This window comes from Brienomyrus brachyistius, unplaced genomic scaffold, assembly GCF_023856365.1.
Source record: "Brienomyrus brachyistius isolate T26 unplaced genomic scaffold, BBRACH_0.4 scaffold135, whole genome shotgun sequence".
Taxonomy (NCBI): Eukaryota; Metazoa; Chordata; class Actinopteri; order Osteoglossiformes; family Mormyridae; genus Brienomyrus; species Brienomyrus brachyistius.
This window is the reverse complement of record NW_026042410.1, coordinates 303,875-324,137: the sequence shown is the minus strand read 5'-3', so window position 1 is coordinate 324,137 and position 20,263 is coordinate 303,875.

Below are 20,263 nucleotides of genomic sequence, written 5' to 3'. Positions count from 1 at the left end.
ACACCAAGGTCTTTCTCATGATCAGCTACCTTTATTTCAGTGACACCCATGAAATACCTGTACTTTATATTTCTGCTCCCTAGATGGAGTACCTTATATTTATCGACGTTAAATTTCATCTGCCAGGTATCGGCCCAGTCACTAATTAAATCAAGATCCCGCTGTAGCTGCTGAGCCACTAATTCAGTATCTGCTACACCACCCACCTTGGTGTCATCTGCAAATTTCACCAGTTTACTGTATATATTGGTATCCATATCATTTATGTAAATTAGGAACAATAGTGGTCCTAAAATCGAACCCTGCGGTACCCCACTATGAACGCAAGCCCACTGTGAGTTGAAGGACATTGCCAGTGACCTGCTGGACCCCAGGCAGAACAGGCCTCACCATGCGACAGCCCTTCAGAGACTGGTCCTCCTGCGCATGGACTGGGGCATGATGCATCAGTTTAAACAGGAGCCTGGTAAATCCTGCGAGTGCTACACCAAGCGACTGATGGCAGCATTCTCCAACTACAGTGGGATGGACTCCACAACGGACCGAGAGTGTATGTGATGTAAAATACACTAAGATAGGTAAAAACTCTTTTGTGGACTAAGTAAAACAAACATTTTATGTTCTAGTTTTCTTAAAACTACTGAAACAAATAATTGGCTACACTGCAGTTCCGCTGTTTTGTTTGGCACCCCTGCATGTCGTGCATTGTGTGGAAAAAACCTGAAGGCTGAGGAATGTTACGTAACACAGCTAGAATGTAAAAACTCTCTCTGGTGTAATTCACTGCATAAAACCAATGGTGTTAAGTGTGATGTCTTCTTCATAACACTCCCTGATGTTTGTGTCCGTGACCATGAGATAGGGTGGGCTGCTTTTCTTCCTTCCTTTGACTAGTATTCCTCCTAAATTGTTCATCTGTATTTGCTGCATTGGTACTTGATGTGCGTGTGCCTTGTGTCACGATCGCCATTTAACGGGAGCGGCGGACGGGCAGGAAACAGGCAAGGCAGGCAGGATACGGGGATTTATTAGGAACACGGGGTGCAGGAAACATCTCACGCAGACGGACTTCAATGACGGACACTGAACTCTAGTAAGACATGAACTCAAATAGACAGGACTGATTGAAAATAATCGGACACAGCTGGGTACGATCAGGGAAGCACACGTGGATAATCAGGGGGCGTGGCACACACGGTGGTCAGACTGTCCGGGACCTCCTCGGGGACTAGGGCAGGAAAGTCTGGAGCTGGGTCAGGGACAGGAGTGGGGCCAGGAACAAGAGCCCCAGGGGGCACAGTCATTTGAGGCGGAGGGAGCGCCTCGGGCGTGGGCTCTGGGGCCGCAGGGGGCAGCGGAGGCGGCTGCTCAGGAGCTACGGGCAAAGCAGGCGGCGGCTGCTCGGGCTCTGGGGCCGCAGGGGGCAGCGGAGGCGGCTGCTCGGGCTGCGCAGGAGCTATGGGCGACGAAGGCAACTGCTCAGACGCTGTAGCAGGAACCCAGGACTTTATGCTCAGCCCACTGCTGTTAACTCCGATGACTCACAACTGAGCAGCAATGCACATTTCGAATTCCATCATCAACATCAGGCAGATGACAAGACTGTTGTGGGTCTCATCAATAAAAACGGTGACTCAGCATACAAAGAGGAAGTGTGATGACTATCGGACTGCTGCAGAGCCAACAACCTGTCTCTGAATGTTGACCAAAGAGATGGTTGTTGACGTTAGAAGAACACAAAACACAGAGTGACCACTCTCTGCTGCACATCGATGGCTCATCTGTGGAGATCGTAGAGAGTACCAGATTCCTTGTTGTCCATCTGGCGGAGAATCTCACCAGGTCCTTCAACATCAGCTCCATAGTAAGGAAAGCACAGCAGCACCTCTACTCTCCACGGAAGCTCAGAAAAGCCCATCTCCCATTCTCACACTCTATTGGGGAACTGTTGAAAGCACCCTGAGCAGCTGCATCACGGTCTGCTTTGAGAACTGTGTCGCCTCAGATCACAAGTCCCTACAACAGATAGTGATGACAGGTGAGAAAATCATTGGGAGTATCGTGTTAGAGAAATATGTACTTTTTTTATCATCATTTTGCTAGACGCTTAGAAACAACACCCTGCCGCAGCTTGATCTTAATTGAGCAATAACACGTCTCAAGAACTGTCGCTTGAATATTTCCACCCCATATATGGTGACAAACAATGTTCAATGTCAGTTGCATATCCTGTTTGTGTACCTCAATAAAAGACACTGCGAGGGGAGTTACTCTTTCGAAGTTGGCTGAGTTCGACTGAGAGGCTGACACCTCGAGGTCAGGACCGGGCTTCCCTTTGTAAGGAAAAGTGGTAAAAATGTCCCAAGGTTCTTGGTTGATCATTTGAATGCAGACAATGTTAGGAATTTATGATCATGGGGGAAGCCAGGGAGAGAATGGGGGTTCCAGTTGGCACCACTATGGTGATGAGGATAAGATAAGGTGATAAGAATTGAATTACAATGATCATAAAAGTCTCCACCCTGTCCTGTCCCGTCCCTGTCTCAGGATCCTCACACTCCAGGGGGTCACTCTTTATATGTAAATTCACTCACAACACCTACACACAACACCTTGGTGGGGAGGGCCTTTTTGGGTATAAAGGGGGGTGAAGAACTGTCTTCAATTTGTATCTGAGCTGCCTTTCAGTACCCGGTGTGTCTCTACACTGTATTACATTGTATTATTTTTGCTGTTCAATAAACCATCATTTTGCTGAAACTGCGGAGACTCTGCAAGTGGATTCCCTACACCTTGCAGCAAGTAAAACGTCATCACAGCTGTCTGCGTTGTTCTGTGTTCAGAGACTGGTTTGTTTCCAGCGCATCTTCAGAAGAAGATAACCCTAACATATCTCTCCCCTCCATCACAGATATTCACACCACACACTGCATCCGCAAAGCCACCACCATTGTGGATGACCCCACCCACCCCTCACATTATCGTTTCACCCTCCTGCCTTCTGGAAATAGGTCCCGGAGCATTCGGGCCTTTACAGCCAGACTCAAACAGCTTTATCCCCCATGCCGTCAGACTACTGAACTCTCAGGGACTAATCTGATACCACACACACATACACTCATTAACACACTTTATTATTTAACTACTATTTTTTATCTTATTGTCGCCATGTTTACAGTTACTTTTATTTATTTTTATTGCTACCTCATTGGACAACCAAACTGCGCCTTCTCAGTACTGGGTTTACTGTGCTGTTTGTGCTCGTTGGTGTCAGTTGTCCTCTCTTTTTGCACTGTCCTGCAATGTTTGCACAGTTTTTGCTCATTATGCACCATACAGTATGTTGCTAGGTTGGTATGTGTTAGTCTTCTGTTAATTTAAGTAGCACCTTGGTCCGAGGGAAACAGTTTCTTTTGTAACTGTACTATACTCAACTGTGTAAAGTTAAAAATAACATTAAAGACCTACTTGACTTTTACTGAACAGGTGCTAAAGTGAAATTACTTGCTTCTGGGAAAGAACTCCAGCTGAAATTCTGTACAACAATTATGGGAGACATATGGGAAGGACGCGGTGTCAGACCTGCCCCAGTGGGACGAATGTGGTTTTCCTAGTAACAGCAGCTTCAGTCCCAATCAGATAAGCCAGATGCGTCTGAAATTAGAGGAACGGGATCAGACTGGTTGCTCAGGGACTAATGTGGTAGAACTAAAACAGAGACAAATTGGACGGTGTTTCAATTGTGGGAAAATGAGACAAAGCAGGCAGAGGAGATGCGGGTGGCAAAGAAGCATGAGATAAGGAATGCAGAGAATGTGGATGAGGGTGAGACTCCTGTGAAAACTGTGTATTGAAAATTAGGGCCATAGTATTGTCATCCATCCTGTCAGGGTATGGAAATACACTGAGGGTAAATGGCCTAATGCAGGAAGTGTCTTAATCCTATAACATCCAGCTGATTCAGGCTGTGGGGGACAGTGTAGTACTGCACTCTTCTGGCTGGGACCTTGAATAAATGAATGAATGTTACATTTATACAGCCCTTTTCTAAGATACACAAAGAGCTTTACAGAAGCACTGGGGAGCCACTTCAACCCAAACGTGAGGCAGCAGGAGAGGGGGCCCAGGCAGAGAGAACAGCCAACAAGACGGGTGCTTCCACAGACAGGACGGGGGCCCCGGCAGACCAACGCTGACGACTCCTGGGACCAAGTCAACAGAGCAGCTGTCGTCATTGTGACTCACCCTCATACATCCATCCATTGTCTAAACCGCTTATGCTACTGGGTCGCGGGGGGTCCAGAGCCTATCCTGGCAGGATCTGTGCACGAGGCAGGGAACAACCCAGGACGGGGGGGCAGCTCATTGCAAGGCACATTCACACACCATTCACACACACATGCACTCCTACGGCCAATTTAGCAAGAGAGAACATGCAAACTCCCCACACATGTGACCCAGGCGGAGACTCGAACCTGAGTCCCAGTGGTGGGAGGTAACAGTGCTAATCACTGCACCACCAAGCAGCCCCACCCTCATACATGATTTCTGATTCTTGATTTTAATCCCCTTTTCTGTTTTTGGCAACATATAAAGTGCTGTGAATGTCACTGTCAGATTGTCATATCATCCTCCAGTTGTCCCTTGTCACCCTGGATGCACATTGAGTGTTTGCTAAATATTTTATCTTGTAGTGTTCCTGATTTTTTCCTGTGTTTTAATTTGCAATTCTCAAATTTCATGACTGGCATCCGTGGGGACGATTAATTAAACCTGTTAACTCTGCACTTCAATTTCAAACTGTTGGTAACATGTGTACATATTTTTGTCTGATCTTTTCACCACCAGGTGGCGATATAGCAACTCCAGAGTTATTGATGGCTAGAACAAAAAAAACACAGTAACACAGAGGTGTAGCTAAAAATTCTGGGCCCCTGACAGAATGTCACCTTGCGCCCTCTGTCGAATTTTACATTCTGTGAAAGAGATTTGTTGAGCCATCTTCCAATGTAATCCAATCCAGCTCTTTATTTGAAAAGCACTTTAAACAACCTTATGGACCAAAGTGCTGCACAAAGGAATAAATAAAAACATTCACACACTTAAAAACGAAGTAAAAGAAATTTAATAAAAACCAAAACATTCAATGTGAGTAAAAGGCCATTAATAAAAATTTAAAAAAATCAATTAATTAATAAAGAAAAGGCTAAGATTAAAATAAGATTTACTATTAAAATTAACATCTCACAATGTGTCAAAGGTGAAGGAGAAGAGATTAGAAGAGATTTAAAAACGGACAGAGGGGATTCCTCTCTAATGTGAAAAGGCAAGTCATTCCACATTTTAGGAGCTGCGACTGCAAAGGCTCGATCCCCTCTAAGCTCACGCTGAGTCTTAGGAACCGTCAGGAACAGCTGATCAGCTGACCTGAGAGAGCGGGTGGGGGTGTAAGGGTGAAGCAGCTCACAGAGGTCAGATGGAGCAAGACCACTGAGGGCTTTAAAAGCAAATAACAGAATTTTAAAATGAATCCTAAAATGTACGGGCAGCCAGTGGAGTGAGGCTAAAATGGGGGAGACATGCTCATATTTCCATGTGCGGCAGCATTTTGAACCTTCTGGAGGTGAACAATAGTGGAGCCTCTAACCCCAACATAGAGGGCGTTACAGTGGTCCAAACTAGTAGTGACAAAAGAGTGGATTACTGTCTCAAAGTGCTGCCTAGAAAGAATTGGCTTTATTTTGGCCAACTGCCTCAATTGTAAAAAGCTTGACTTGACAACTAACCTTATCTGAGTGTCAAACTTAAGGTTGGTGTCGACTTTATGTGTGTGATGTGTGATGACTGGTTTACAATATTGTTCCAAGGAACCTAAAATTACAGTGGAGGTCAGAGGAGTGGAGTTACCAAAAACCAACACTTCTGTCCATTACCTCCCCACTTCCTTGTTAGTTACAATATTTGTTCTGCATTACTGTACTGCTTTGGAGCCTTTTGATATTAAGGTGAATAACACAGGTGAAAAATTAAGGTGAAAAAAGAGACAGATGCATTGACAGCAGTCGTGGCCACACTTTGGACTGGGAGTGTAAGAGCAAAGGAAACTGAATCCACTATGTTCTGTCCTGTAAATTTTTATTAAACACCACATGACACACATACGAGTCCTGTTTTAACTTTCAGGGCTGATGGTCTGCAGCCTGGCTTGTGTTCTACAGTGCAGCGCAGGTGCAGTCACTGTGCTGAGCCCGGCGTTATATTAATGACGCAGCCTTTCACACTGACCAGTGAGAAATAACCTTGAAAATGACTGTGCTCTTTGTGGTTCTCCTTTTTTCTTACCACCAAGCAAGAGACTAAACATATTTTCTACTTATCAGTTATCAGAAATCAGAAATGTCATGCAGTAATCAGAGGTTAGACAGCAAGAATGACTTTTGTATTTTTATCTTTTGTCAATCTTTTATCCAGCGACTACTAATTCTCATCGGGGTCTGGAGAGGGTGGGACCTGTCCCAGGAAGCACAGAGCACAGGCCTGCATGGGATGCCATTCCACACAAGCAAAAACAATTAAGATGGTCAGATTTGCCTCACTGTGTGATTTTGACTGAAAGATGAACTAAGCACAGTCTTGTGTGTATAAAAATGCGTAGATTCATTTAACTTTAACAATGAGATTCAGCAACATGACCTTATAGTGTTAATGATCGGTATCTTACTGGTATTAACTGAATTATGCAAAATTCTACATTATTCTATATTATTGCACCCAAATTGTTCATACTGACTAAATGTAATTACTGACATCCTGGACATACTGCTTTTTAGGTTTGAATTTAAAATGTTAGTAGACAAATTCATGCTGTCAATAACATCTCACTTGCTCACCCACTTTTAGATAAAAATACCCTTTGTGGTTTTTCTAGTGAAGCAGTGGGCCTGAGCTGAGGACCTGATGGTTGTGTGGTTTTCGCTCACTGAGAAGAGAGACACAAACACCCTGCTCTCAGTCGGTCAGTCTTCCTGTAAAATGCAGAGGTGAGACTGCTAGTGGAAAATTACTGACTGCAGCGTCAACAACACATATAAACAGCAGCACAAACAAAATGTTCCACAAATGCAGGACATCTGTATGCTTACAGCACACATCAGACACGCTGACCCTCAGCACTGAGCTCCTCCAGGCTCTGTGCTCTCCCTCTTCTCTTCAATTTCTACACAAATCACTGCTGCTCCAGTGAAGATCCTGAATTTTGCAGGTGATACTACTGTGTTTGCCATCATAACTGAAGGTGATGAGTCTGCCTACAGACTGGAAGTCGTACAGCTGACCATCCAGTTCTGAACTCACATTATCCCAAATGTCCACATGCTTAGACTCCTCTCATCATCAGGGAGGAGCGTCCCTTGGCACTGTAGAGTAGATGGATGAGAGCAGGCTGATAACAAGGCTGTCATCAATTTTATGTGACACCTCTCACCCCCCCAGCAGACTATGGAGGCCCGTAAGGGCAGCTCCTTCAGTAAGAGACTCAGACACCCGGCGTGTGACAGAACGGTACCGCAGGTCATTGGGCCCCACAGCAGTCAGGCTTTATAATCTGCACTCTGCTCATTGAACTTTTCCCCTGTTCACTGTCTTCTGATACAGTTTCTATCTGCTGCTGATCTGCAATATTGTTCCTCCTTATTCACTGATGTGCAGTGTTGCATTGAGCCAGTGCATTATGCCCTGTGTGGCAGCTTCCTTTGGGAGGCTAATATCTGGCACATGAGCAATAATGTTACATGCAATAGGATTGTGTATAAGTTAAGGATTGTGTATAAGTTAATTTTAATATTCCTATAATATTCCTCTGTATGTAATATATTCTTATTTTTTGTTTCTATTATTACCCTATATTTATATATACATCCATTTCTTTTACATTCATAATGATGTTGTTTGTTGTTTTGTGCCCCACTGCTCTTGTAACAAGCCTCAGTCTTGACTCTCCCTTTTAAGGTCTTGGCCTTAAATCACACTCGATATAGGTGGTGTCGTCCCCATCACCCTGACCAGGATACATGCTGTAAGATTAATGGATGGTGTTTATCTGTGTGATGAAAAAGAATGTGAATAAAACAAAAATGTACCATTATAAATGGGAGCCCTAGGATGTGTGGTGGTTAGAGATGTGGACTGATGAGAATTTTGCTTTTCTAAAGTTCTGTTGTGAAAACTGTACATTCCGTTCCATGTACAGTAGTGATATGTAGCAATCATGTGCTCCAGTCAAATGTCCAGCTGCATGAATAATAATGGTGGCTTGTTTGGATAAAATAACTTAGGCTGAATACTTGAAAGCGTGACCTGGGTGAGGTAGAGAGGAAACAGGGTCTTACAAGAAGCAGATATTGTTCTGTCTGTGTGGTTTTTACTCTTTGCAAAGTGAGTCCAGCACAGTGCAGTCAGTGGGTCAGTCTTCCTGAGCTGCATCTAACCAGTGGAAACATCTGCAGCACTGCAGAGAAGCACTCAGCAGACAAACAAACCCAAACAGCTTACAGCTGTATGTCACTTTTGGACAGAGGTGGACAAAGTACACAACTTCACTACTTGAGTTAAGTATAGATACTCCTCGTCAAATAATACTCAAAGTTTTTCAGTTAATTTTTTACTTCAGTTAAAGTACTGGAGTATTTGCATCTAAAAATACTTAAGTATTCAAAAGTACATTATGTTTTAAATGCAAGACATTTTTCAGAACCTAATGACTCCTGAACACCCCACTGAATACACTGACTGGCTTGTACATCTTGTAGAATAAAAAGCTTGTGGAATATGATACAATGACTATAGAAACACAACTGACATAACAAAAGTACAGCCATTGTCATTTTCATCTTATTTAACACCCCCCACCCCACTCACACAAAAGAGCATGGTAGTGTTCTTACAGAGCCGTAGCAGTGTGTGTGTGTGCATGTGTGCATGTGTGTTTGTGTGTGTGTGTGTCTATGTGTGTGTGTGTTTGTGTGTCTGTGTATGTTTGTGTGTGTGTCTATGTGTGTGTATGTTTGTGAGCCAAGTAACAAGACAGGGAGCAAGAAACAAAACTCCTCTTTCTTAATTATCCACATCGTTATTAACGACACAGGTATATATACAGGTACATATACAGGTACATGTATATACTCAAAAATACATCCAGAACACACAATTAAATGAAAAACGTAATTTAAGAACACTTGAAATTTTCATTCAGTTTCTTTCATCTGTTTAATATAATCGATCAGTCCCTGTGCGTTTGCCCCAAACCATTCAGCATGGTACACAAGGGAGACAAGTAAGCATGTGTGACATCAAAGAACTGATTGCAGCAACTCAGCCTTTCCACAACATTAAAGCCGCTTATTCCCCCCCATGCCATGAAGAAATAATCTCTGTGGCTCCCCTCTCCCCCTCCCTCAGCCCCCAGTCTGGCTTGAACATTTGCACTTCCAGTAAAAATGCGCCCCAAACACACTGACACCAAACTCAGCACCGGTGCTCCGTAAAATCCCGTGATTCAGTCTCAGAAGCACTGGCTCCCCTGCCCTCCTCTGAACATTATTAAAGCTACACCCTGAACACTCTGTGTGACTGACATGAATGAGAAGCATCTTTATTCATAATCTCTGTAGCGGAGGTCAGAATACAGAGTGTCATTATTCCCGTCTTTCTTCTGTCTCCTGGGTTTTGGCTTCTTAAGGTTCAGGGCAGCGTAATTCAGTGTGTCCTCGTCATGGCACTGTGGAGACAAAGATGGCAGAATTGGATGGATCAAATCGGTTTGCTATTACCTATTTTCACAAATAGCACTTAAAATGCTGATCCCAGGATGGAAATCAGTCTGAGGTTCATTTGTTTTACTGACGATTTGTAATTTGAAATATTTATTACATACTTGCTTGCGTGACCATTCCACTTTTGATATATCACTGTTCTTTTCATCTGTTTAAAATATATAACACATCAATATATTATTTAATTTCGCACGGTATCATACCGTGGTCAGATAACATTCCGAATTTTCAAGCAATCAACATCCTTTTTGTCTCAAAAATGAAAGTAAAAATGACTTCTGTCAATTTAAGTGTGCATGTTTGGATACGTGTCATTTGTTCTCATATATCATATATAATAAAATTGCTATAAAGGAGATCTTGGTAATAAAAGTTATTGATATGCAACTTATTGCAACATGTATATTTCAATAGATTTTGCAAAATATGAAAGATATAATACAAAAATGTAAATCTTACAGTACAAAAAGGTTTATATAAATAAGGTGAGATTTAATAATGGATTTTAAAACTGTATTACCTGCAAGAGTGGTTTTAATATGAAAATGTTATCTATCATAAAACAATTTTATATTTCTATAATTTGTTAAAATCTACATTTTGTCCTTCTGAGTGCATAAAGCCGGGCAGCGTACCTGCACAGTGTGTACAGGTCAGTTTACATCTTATACAAATGAGAGCAACGTTCAGAATAATGCTGCAAGATAAAACTATCAGCAAGCCAGAGTGAAGAGGATCCAGCAGCTTCTGAAAGCCTGTAACAAAGAGATAGATTTCAGCATAATGATATAGAGACACATTTCCCATTTGCTTACATTACATTAGTTAAAGATCAAATCGATAACACATTACAGCAGTTGTTTTGTAAATAGTCCATTTTTAACATGAACTTCTAGTATTTTGCATTTTAACAATTTATATTAATATTTGAAATAATTATTAAATTAGGCTCCGGACCCCCCGCGACCCAATAGGATAAGCGGTTTGGAAAATGGATGGATGGATGGATATTAATATTTGAAATAATTATTAAATTAGGCTCCGGACCCCCCGCGACCCAATAGGATAAGCGGTTTGGAAAATGGATGGATGGATGGATAATTATTAAATTAACATCTGTGTAATTTAATTTAAGCACTTAAATTAGAAAATTCATTACATTAAAAAAAGAAATAAATGTCTTAATAGCAGAATAAGCTAAATAAAACTTTGAAGCAGATATACTCTCCACACTGGGTGCTACCATCTATATCCAGCTGTGTGCCGTTCCCAAACAGCATCTCCCCACACTGGGTGTTACCATCTATATCCAGCTATGTGCCGTTCCCAAACAGCATCTCCCCACACATGGCCACAGCGCAGTAGTAAGTCCCAGCATCGGAGAGGCTGAGGTTCCCCTTGGGGAGGCTGTAGACGCAGCTCCGTGTAGGAGATCCAGCCTCAGGGCTCTTCTCACACTCATCACTGCTGTTTCCATGGCTGTAAATGACTCCAGGAAGGGATTCTCCTGATCCATGTCTGAACCAGTAAACACTGTGTTCTCCTGCACAGCTCCCAGTCTCTATCATACACTGCAGGCTCACAGAGTCTCCTGGCTGCAATGTGTCAGACACAGGCTGCTGTACCACAGTCCTGCTGTTGGAGTCTTTACCTGAAAAGCAAAATAGTCATGATGACAGCCCTTTGAGAATAACAATGGAAAATACAGATCCTCAAAAATTGTTCTTACAGATTTTTGGGAACTGAATCGATGTTCTTCTAGCCATCCAAGAAATCAGTAACTTCTTGGAGAACAGCTGACATTCTTCTCTCTTTTTATTGTATTACTGCTTATTAGTATATATCAGGTAACACTATACATTAACTGCACCTACATAATACCTAAATAAAAATTATATGATAATAACAAACATTATAATCATATAATGTCTTGTATTAATGTATGAAGGTAGATGAATATAATTAATTTCAATTCAAAGAAATGAAGTGTGTAAAGTGTACTTTATATTTTCATGATTTTCGTGACTTTACATTTGGTTTATGTTGCCCCTTTTCCACAGGAAGGTATTTATTGTTTTTGCATATTTAGCTCTTGATGTGTTTTGGTATTTTTGAGCATTTTGCTGTAGTACCTGCATAATTTAATTCAAGAGCCGAAGAGCTGTTTGCCCATTACTAGTTTGTCTATCTTTTAACATTAAAGAAAAAGTATACATAGTAAAAGGAATTACTTGGTTTCGTAGTTCCTCCTATTTATTTTCTTATGCACACAAAAGTAAGTTTTTCCGTTCAACCATAGCACTACAGCGAAAAGCAAAACGTCATGGCAAATACAATTATGCTTTATTCCAATACACATTGCTAATTTTTCATTATTATTACATTTATTCAGCATAATATCTTCAAAGGTTTCATGATTTAATTTGCAATCTTCTGGCCTGAAATCTTTTCCTGCTACACTGAAGACTCTCTCAGCGTGTGCAGAGAAAGCTGCAGCCAAAGGGTTGGCATCCTCTGATAAACATGGTTGGTTCAGGTATCGGTGACATTATGTGAACCTTTCATGGCAGGAATAGGGACTAGTTTGACTTTTGATGCAGGAAAAGTGTTTGGGACGTTTCTTAGGTTAGAAACTGCCGTCACTGCAGCCAACACTGACTTTTAAGGAGAGACACTCAGCTCTTCCTATGAGCAGATCCACCATGGTGCACAAAATGACAGTATAATTATTATTTTAGGTGACACTTCAAATGTTGCATTATTTCATTCTTTACAAAACGACATTTTTATAACAATGATGTATAACAATGTTAATGTGTTTATGTATAATTCATATTTAAATTAAAGTTCATATTTTAGTTAAAAGCTACACCTACAGTACGTATATGAACTTGAATTTGAATCCAAACCCTTTTTCGTTCTTCTTCTTTAAATTCAAATATAAATTTCAATGCCACAACCTGTTTTCAACCACAATTCAAATGTAATTCAGATTAACAAAATGAACTGAAATTTAAGTTCATATATGTATTCAAAATCCTGAATTTTAGGATACGTATTTGAGAATTTCATTCTCAAATCAGTTCTGAATGGTGCACATCCCTAGTTCATATGTTAAATCATGCATTTTTTTTTTCAGAGTGAATACACACTGACTGCTCAGATAAATAACGTCAAAAATAATTTTCTTTTGTTGCTTAAGATTTTTGCACAGTCCTATACTGTATATAACAACTCAAACATTTTTTTATGTTATTTGTTTTAAAGAGGCTGCAATGTGTAACATTAACATCTGTATAAAGAGAAGGTTAGGCTTTTGGCTGACAGCAAGCAAAATGCAACAAATTGTATAATAATAATAATAATAATAATAATAATAATGAATGATTTTTGTTTGATGTTTAGAAAAACATTTATGGAACAAAGCAGACAATAAGGTATCTTTGCTAATTTTATATTGACAAACAACTAAACTGTCAAAATTATTTTGCAGGGAATAATCTTACTGACATTATAATAAAGCAAATATGAAAATAGTTGGAATCTCATTTACCTGTGATTATGACAAAGGTTCCATTCCCGAAGGTGACCTCATGAAGAAACACAGCAGCACAATAATACACTGCAGAATCTGACGGCTCCACGTTAGAAATAGTGAGGTTAAAACTCCCCTCTGCATTCAGTAAGGAGTAACGTTTTATGCTTTTATATTCCTTGTAAAATTCACCAGGTACGTAGAGAAGTGCTTTCGCCATGGGCTGGGGCTTCCGACCAACAGCTTGCTTAAACAAAGTAACAAAAGTTGTTTCTCCTTGACAGAAGCATGTCAGGGTCACACTGTCTCCAAGCTGAACCCTCATCAGGTGACTGGGCTGAACAACATCTGTAGTCAGTGCAGTGTCTGCAAAAACAGAAAAACAAAAAAAATCATAATCAAATAAGACATATAATAGTAATCTAAATAACTATTAACTATGATGCAGATTAAATGGCCAAATTCCACTGATCACATCATACAGATAAATGAAAATATTAAAATCCCAAAATAATTTATATTATAGGGCCTTACTAATGAAAATGAGAAGACCAAAGAGTCTGAACATTTTTGTGCTTCCACTGTTTAGAATAAACTGCTCTGCTGCTAAGTGAGAGATCATGGTCGTGGTCGGGATGAAAGGGCAGGAAACAGAGAGGAAACAGAGAGACACACATCAGGCTGATCTGATTGGCTGTTCACATGGGAACTTAAGTAACAGTGAAAAAGCATTTTAATGTGCACTTACATGACGTTTATTAATTTACTCCTTAACATCCAGTTAAAATGAGAACAATTAGATAAACAGGAGCAGATACTGAGCATATAAAGTTCTTTGTACAGAGTGCTGAGATACTGTGGGAGAGCATTTGCTAATCATCTCTCTCAGACAAGCTCAGCACAGTATGAGTCTGTTATCTATCTGATATTAGACAGTCTCTCATACAGTAATAATAATTGATACTTTATTGGTCCCTGTGGAGAAATTGTCTTAACTTCTCTCTCAACTTGCTCTCTTTTTTTTAGAGTAAACAGAGTAAGTTGTCTGCGAAGGGCAGCCACCCATAGTGATGCCCAGTGAGCTGGGGGTTAAGGGCCTCGCTCAAGGACGCAGAGATGTGCTGTGGCTGGGTTTGAACCAGCGACCATCTTATTACAAGCACACAGGCATTAGATCTTCTAATCACACTTAAAAGGCAGATTAAATGTTCTTTCCACCATGCAAACAGAATGTAAATTGTAGCTTTACTGCTTAGATTTACATTCACACATTTGCATTTAAAACAAGCATTTTAAGTGATGTACATGAGAGTAAATGGTGAATCAGTTTATTTGCCACTCTACACATTACATTGGCGCCCATTATAAGTAACTGTACAGTGACATTGCAGTTCCTCAGTTGCTTTGATGCATTTCTGGAATCACCCTTAACATCTGCAAAACTGTAAGTGCATTTCCCAAAACAATTCGTGCAAACAGCACCACACAGATGGACTGTCTACAAAAAAAGTCATAGAGGCCACCAGCAGCCCGAATACCACACCGTAAGGCCGTATGTTAGGATGCTCTCTATGGCAGAGCGGTAGGAGGCCACCAGCAGCCCGCATACCAGACCGTAAGGCAGCATGTTAGGATGCTCTCTATGGCAGAGCAGTTGAAGGTCCCGATCAAGAAATCCGACAAGTTTCCCCAATAAGCCAGTAACCCCGCTTCATAGAACAGGCCACAGGACTGGTTTTGGTGAGATAGTCCGAGTAGTAGGTAGAAATCAGGATGGAGACTGAGTGTGGGTCTAACAGGTGAGCAGATGTAGGACAGAATGTAGAGCCCTCTGGTGGAGTGCCTGTGCATGACTGAATGTATGGTTTGGGTCTGATGGTCTGAATAGTTGGTAGAAATAGGCACCTTCCTACCTGATGTGGTAGGTCTAGATAAGGGGTCACCAACATGGTGCCCCAAGGATGCCCCCAATGACCACATGAGTTGCCCGTGGACCTGTTCTATAAAATAGCACAACTCACCAGCGAACATCATCTAAAATTTTATTTTGTCCTGTTTCTAATCTATCACATTTGCATTTATATAGATTTGAAATTGAATATAAAAAAGCATTTAAAACATGTTTATCATGCATGAAGTTTAGACATGTTTAGGAGGGCGTTTAAAACTGATATCAAACTTCGTATGGCTCAGTACCCGTGAAGTAGCTCTCCGTTTTAAAAAGGTTGGTGACCCCTGGTCTAGATCTTGCAAGTTTGTTTGTACTGGCTGTGTGAACATACTGTAGCACTGTTAAGAATATGCAACACAGCCTGAGTTGGGGATCTGCTGTATGCATCAGTAATATAATGCTTTGTCCTTTTCTAGGCTGTTCATTAAGACATAAAGCCTGAAAGTTTTCTGAATGGCATTAATGAAATTGAGCACTGCCCCCACCTGCTGGCCAATTTATTAAAACATTGAAATCGCTGTCTGCACAGGCTGACGTGTCATTTAAGTCTGATAATTTTCTATGAGTCAAACGGCAAGAAAATGACAAGAAGTTAAAAACATGGAGTTAGATGAAGGAGAAAAGATTACAAATTTGAAGATTATGAAATCAGGACATGTCAGCTAAGTCAGCCAAGGTGGGTCTTAAACATATGGACGGAAGTATGAGCGCTAAACTTAAACGGGTTCACTTGTAACCGCTGCCACCAAATTTCGTTAAATTGCTGGGGAGGTCCAGATACATGAGACAGGAATAGAAGGATTATTCTTTATTAATATACAGACGAGGGTTACAACCCTCCCTAGGGCAATAGAAGGGGATACCTGCCACGGGACATTCTAAAACGCTTAATGTGAAAATGCGTAACGCAACTTAATGTATTAAAACAGTCACCACAAATCACCAAATTTCTCGCGAATGTATCTGGCCATAAAGATTTACCTGACAAGAAATCAAAACCGAAATGCTAGGAATATGGACTTTAAGCCTTTTCTTTATGGGCGTCAATGGAGGGGAAAACGCTTGACGTAAGATGAAGTCCATATTCCTAGCATTTCGGTTTTGATTTCTTCCCTGGCATGGGTGACGGGTACACCACGTTCCCAAAGCCACGTTAGCCTCGAGCGAACTGCCCGGAGAAACCGCTCACACCAGCGCTGCAACCCGATCTCCTCCCCTTTTAAACACACATTTCTATGGCGTTAAATTAGTGCCAAAAGTCGTGCGCATAAAAACAGAAAATCCATGCTCTCTACGCGCTCGCGATTGCACAGCACTCACTCACTCGCTCGCCGTTAAATTAGGGCCAAAAGTCGAACCACGCGCGTGCGTGTGCTCGAGTGCTGAAAACCCATCCCCTCTACGCGCTCGCGTCTGCACAGCACTCGCTCGCTCGAATTTCCCGCTTCGTCTTACCGTATATAAAAGAATGGGCCAATGTACGGTAAATTGCATTGTGAATAAAATTTCTTAATACAACATCACAAAGCCAATTTAATAAATTCAAATCCTGGGAAGAACGCTCCTCAGATATTAGTTCTCGGGTTAGTGTTAGCAGACTATAGGCGAAACCACCTTAAGTGCTATCTGTTAATGTTTATTAAATTAGCATTAAAATGGAGAGGTTTATAATATCTTTTGTCCTTGTAGCTGCTAAATACACTCATTATTAAAGCCATAAAGTTGTCTGCCTACTACATTGGAATCTCCACTGAGTAAGTGTTTTTGATGGATTTTATTTAACTTTATTATACTCTGGTCCTTAGATCTAATGTCATACTTCTTCACTTATATTGTTTGTGAAAAGGTTTACCACGGTCAAACAGAGCAGCCACTACATCATCATACATGAACAAGCACCTCACAAAACAAAAACATTTCATTTTCATAATTAAAACTTTTGAATGGTAGGCCTAGTGTGTGGATCAGAGACAAGATCTTGACACCTCATTAACTATAATTTGTTCTGTGAACAGCTCAGATACCACCTTCTCGAAAGTCTTCTGCATAAAATAGAAATAGGATTCAGCGCGACTCCACTAAATTTGGATTACCTGGAGTTCCTTTGTCATCAGGAGCTGTATCTTCTGCAGGCCCTGTCTAATCACATTGAAGTACCTCCTGCTATCACCCTGGCTTTGCAAGAGCTCTTTGACCTTGTGAGGGCACATCTGGAACGTCCAGCCCCATGTGTCACACAGGAAGTCGCTGCCACCAATAGACGACCCAAGATTTTGATTGAAGAACAATGTTTGAAAGAAATGCTCCATACTCAACTTCCTGTGCCTTGCATAGCCACACTGATGGGTGTTTCAAGAAGAACAATCTTAAGAAGAATAAAAGAGTATGAGCTCTGTGTTAGGGAACTTGACAATTTGGTTTCTTCTGTCAAGAATGATCTACCAAATGCAGGCTACAGGATAGTCAATGCAGGCTGCAGTCAATGGGCTACAGGGTTCGGTGGAGAAGAGTTGCAGCCTCCATGCATAGGGTTGATTCCATGCGCATCATATAAAGGTTGTCAAGTCTTGGCTGTGTTGTACGCAGAATGTACCAGGGCCTTTGTCTCTAGTACACGTGGACACAAACCACAAGTTGATCCGGTTTGTATTACCAGCAAATTTATTTGGAGTAAACCCTGGGTGGATTGGTGTGAGGTGGTGGTGGGGCTTTGGAGAAGATTTCCTGCCGATCAACACTAGCAACTTATATCTATCTGTCATGGAGGTCTCGGGACTCACAGATATTCAGAGACATGTGGATAGTTTACCAGTGGTTTTCAGCAGGAAATAGTTATTACTACAAATTGTCACCCCCCCCCCCCGCCCCCCACAGAAACTGGATCTGGCTATAGTGGGAAAATCTTTTTTTTTTTTTATTTGTGAGAACTTGAAAGCAAAACAAAACTTGGAAAAAATATATGCTCATTCACCAATTTTCTAATCTGGGGTCTAAAGTGGTCAGGCTTGCAAGTGTATTTGGTTATTTGTCTATCCTAGCCTGTTGCAGTGTATATTTCCTGTATATTTTGCATGTAAAAAATGTTGTTTGTTATGTCAGTGCTTAATATTATCATGTAGTCTTCATGAACTTTCTTCATCTTGGCCAGGGACTGCATTTGAAAAGTAGCCACTTGACTAAAATTGGCACATTTTCAGAAATGCCAGCAACAATACTGATAATGAACACCCCTCTAACTGACTCTCAGTTGGTTTAGAAAAAAGACTTTTAAGAGAAAAGAAAGCCTTCCTTTGGTTTTGCATTTTTCTCTTTTTTGTTGGCTGTGCACAATATATTAGAAGAATACCTTACAATTATATTAGTTAAGAAATAACAGATTGCGTATATACAATATTAAGGTGATAACAACAACCCTCACTGTCTCTAGGTGCTGCTTCAGACAGGGCATTCTGCAGCAGGGACACCACCCGTCGTGCAGCATCCAGCAAATCTCCCTATCACAACAGCCCACATAACAGAATAACATTAGTGTATGATTCAGTAGGGCTAGTCCAGGTCTGGAAAGTAGTTGGGCCAGATTTTTAAACCAAGAAATTTAGCTGGGCCAGACATTTTCAGCGGCCCAGTAAGCAACAGGTAATGGCATTTTAAACAAACACAAATCAAGGTACATTATTTTAAAAAACTACAACTGAACAGAATCTGAGAGCAATATTTTTTTTCACTTCTGAAATGAGAAAAATATTTTGGTCGTATCTGACCTAGACGCATCCCAAAGAAAAAAAATGCCTATTAGATGGTAAACAGACATAAAGAAAAAGGGAAAAATCGTCTATAATCATCATCCGCTTATACTGTGGTGATCCATTTCACCCACACAGGCATGATCACCATTAGCGGTTTCCACATTATTGTCGAGGTGACTATTCACTTTACCTCTGCTTTCTCCGACATCTTCCTGATTCTGCCGCCAACAAGGGGCTCATAGGGTGGAGACTGAGGGTGTTAAACAGACCAATCTTTTGTCACTGAATGCAACAAATAATGTATTTATCTGTCAAAAGTCCAGCACCAGGAAAAGCAACAGAGTGACAGTAGAAACTGTAATAATAATGGAAGTGCGCCGCCCTACAGGGAAGGAGGAGTGATGGGAGTCCCGGTGGTGGCTAAGCGCGCGTGGGGAGAGGCGTCGTACTGTGAGGCTTCATGAACTTCCGATGGGGCAGTGCTGTCATACAGCGGGGAGCCTGAGAGGGGCACTGTGGCCGGGTGCGAGAGCCCTGGGTAATGAGTTGTAGAGCTGCGCAGTGTCACGATCGGGTACAAGCAGGCAGGCGATCGTGCGGGCAAGGCGTGCAAGGAGCAAGCGGACAGGCAAAAACGGGAGTTTAATTAGGAAGCGCGGACGGGGAAACATCTCACGCATACAAACATCAATGACAGACACTGGACTCAGGTAAGACACGGACTGAAATACACAGGACTGAGCAAATTAACTAGATACAGCTGGGTACAAATCGGGAGAAAACACGTGGGTAATCAGGGGGCGTGGCACACAGGAGGAGCGGACGAGCCGGGCATGACACGCAGGAACTGAGAGCCCAAGCTGTTGGACATTCCACTGGACTAGGAGACTGGGGTGAGTGAGGAGGAGCTCATTGACCACAAACTGGGATACTGGCTGTGTGTGAGCAATGGGGTGGAGATTAAGGAAAGACGTTAAATCAGCATGCAGTGTTGCCTGGAAACAACAACAAATATACTAGTGTCACTGTACTAAAACAATATCAAAATAATGCCTATTTTTTATTCATTTTACTTGTAGAGTGCAAAGTACAAAGGAAAACAAAGAGTAACTATGGCGAAATAAATCAAAGCATGTCCCAGAATGATGGGCCTGAATGGATCAGGACAGAAGAAGGCGAAAGTCCTGTTAACGAGGTGAGA